Source organism: Hylaeus anthracinus, unplaced genomic scaffold (assembly GCF_026225885.1).
Source record: "Hylaeus anthracinus isolate JK02 unplaced genomic scaffold, UHH_iyHylAnth1.0_haploid 11994, whole genome shotgun sequence".
Taxonomy (NCBI): Eukaryota; Metazoa; Arthropoda; class Insecta; order Hymenoptera; family Colletidae; genus Hylaeus; species Hylaeus anthracinus.
The window spans coordinates 2630909-2633279 of NW_026534341.1; the positions used below are offsets into that span (position 1 = coordinate 2630909).

General features: G+C 45.8%; 1 long non-coding RNA gene across 1 annotated transcript; it reads right to left on the reverse strand.

The window, feature by feature from the left end:
• Window positions 1-6: 6 nt before the first annotated feature.
• On the reverse strand, window positions 7-2124 carry LOC128888774 (uncharacterized). The gene is made up of 3 exons (XR_008460332.1): window positions 2023-2124; window positions 1805-1942; window positions 7-1603 (listed from the first exon to the last, which is right to left on the reverse strand). It is a non-coding gene; the product is annotated as an uncharacterized LOC128888774 (long non-coding RNA).
• Between the last annotated feature and the right edge of the window lie 247 nt (window positions 2125-2371).

Below are 2371 nucleotides of genomic sequence, written 5' to 3' on the forward strand. Positions count from 1 at the left end.
TACGGAACTTGCTATCTATCATAATAAAATCCTGAAAATACCAGTTTCTCTACTTGTAATTTCCATAGCTACCGATTTCCTTCGTAATTCCGAAAATAACAATTTCTCGATCGACGTTTATTGATTCCTTTAAAACTCTCTATATACCATATTCTGATTTGCTCGTCTGCTAACTGATATCTCATAACGTTCAATTAGAATCCTCCGACTAAAACGTTCGTCCTCGTATCGTTTTTCCCTCTTACGAGATTCTCCCTGGTACCGTCGTCGGTAAAATTCCCCACGGGTGCGACATCCAAAGAGTTCGTTAAACGAATCTTCGTTTTTCACGTAGTCCGTGTCCGCGTCGTTTCTGATAGCGATTCGGTGGATGCAGCGAACCTCGTGATCGTCGCCGCCGCCCGGAGGGTGAAAAATACTTGTGTGCGCCCGAGCGTGCCGCGTACTCGATTGGTCTCGACCGAGAAGGCATCGATCTCGCCATTGATCGATCGATCCGGAGGTCTCGGATAAGATGCTGTCGTCGTTCTGGTCTCGTCCTGCTCGTCGTCAAGCACGGGGTGGACCACACGCGTCGCGTCGCTTCTTCTCGTCCCTCCTCCGCCCGGCGCCTGCCTCCCTCTCCCTTCGTCGACCTCCTTTTCCTCCTTTCTCTCCTTCTTATCACTCGCTCTCGTTCCCTCTCTAGCCCACTCTCACTTCGCTTCTCTCTTTCCTTTTTTGCTTTCTTTCCTCCCTTTCTCTCGTTTTCAGGGCCCAGCTACCACGACCTATCACGAATCCTTTTTCGTTGCTTCGACGATCCTGTCGTTGAGCCCAACGAGGAGACGGTGGAAAGTAAAAGGGCGAACCGAACCACGGCACAGAAAACGGTAGGGTAAATAAAATACGGGATATTATTGTCTGCCCTCCATCGCCCCTCTAACCCTTCGCCGTCGTGCATTTATTTGGTCCCGCGTACGTTGCGACGTTGCTCCTTGAGTAACGCGACTCCGTTCCTTCATTTTCTCCGACCGCGCGTAAAAACCTCCGCTCGTTCTTACGCGTCGCGTTATCTGTATGAAATGTGACTTTTTCTGCTCGGTGTCGAGCGCGTGGCCTGCACTCTGCGTACGGAGAGAGTTCTTTTCAACTCCTTTTTCAGTTGTGCGTATGCTCAAGTCCTTTAATTTCTGTTGGAAAATTCTCTGTTTTTATGTCGATGGTTGTTTATCCTTAATTTGTGACTGGAAACGTTTACACGTAGGAGAATTAAACGTATGTACCGTACGTTTAACTTTACGAACGCGATAAGCATCAACGCTAACATTCCTGCGCATACACGGTTCGTTTTGAAGGTGCTAACTGATTTCGCAAAGACGTAGACTTGAAAAGTTCTTGAATGTTCCTCAACCCTTTGCTGTTGTAACCGAACTTACAGCAAAGTATATCGACACGTCCTAAAATTGGTACTTATGCAAACTTGCCGAAACTCACGAATCCTACTTAGACACCCGTACAAAATGAATTTTCCTAGATCCTGTGTGAATTGTGCTGTCCGCCACGGGTGACCTAGAAAATATATTAATATAGTCGATAAAGTACTAGGAACATACAAGTCTACCTCCTGTCGTTACGGAACTTGCTATCTATCATAATAAAATCCTGAAAGTCCCAGGATTCATGGTCGACGGTCGCTATCAGAAACGACGCGGACACGGACTACGTGGAAAACGAAGATTCGTTTAACGAACTCTTTGGATGTCGCACCCGAGGGGAATTTTACTGACGACGGTACCAGGGAGAATCTCGTAAGAGGGAAAACCATTTTATTTTCAATCACAGAACTACTTAACTTAGAACTTGTCGTACCCTCATCGAGACTCACGAACGCTATCCAGATACTCGTTCAAAATGAATTTTCCTAGATCCTGTGTAAATTGTGCTGTCCGCCACGGGTGGCCTAGAAAATATATCAATAGTCAATAAAGTATTAGGGAAATACAAGTCTACCGTTTTATTTTCAACCAAAGAACTCCTTACCTTGGAACTTGTCATAGTTTCTCCTCTTGAATCCTCATAAGAACGCGCGAATCCTGTCCAGACTCATCTCCGAAATAAATTTCCCCATCTCCTCCATAAAAAGACCTATCCGGAACCCGGTCCTAGAACAAAATTGGAATCACCTTATAAACAATCGGCAAAGTAAAAAGCTTTCCAAAAGCTTTCCAAAAGCTTCCCTACCAATAACTCTCGCGTTAAACAAACGCTCCCGCGGGATGTACAAGTCACCTCTTGGATCGTTCTTGACTCTCTCCCGTGAAACGCGGAATCCACCCTGAAAACGGGTTGGCCAATAAAGCGAAAGAAATATCTGGAAAGAGCGATTATT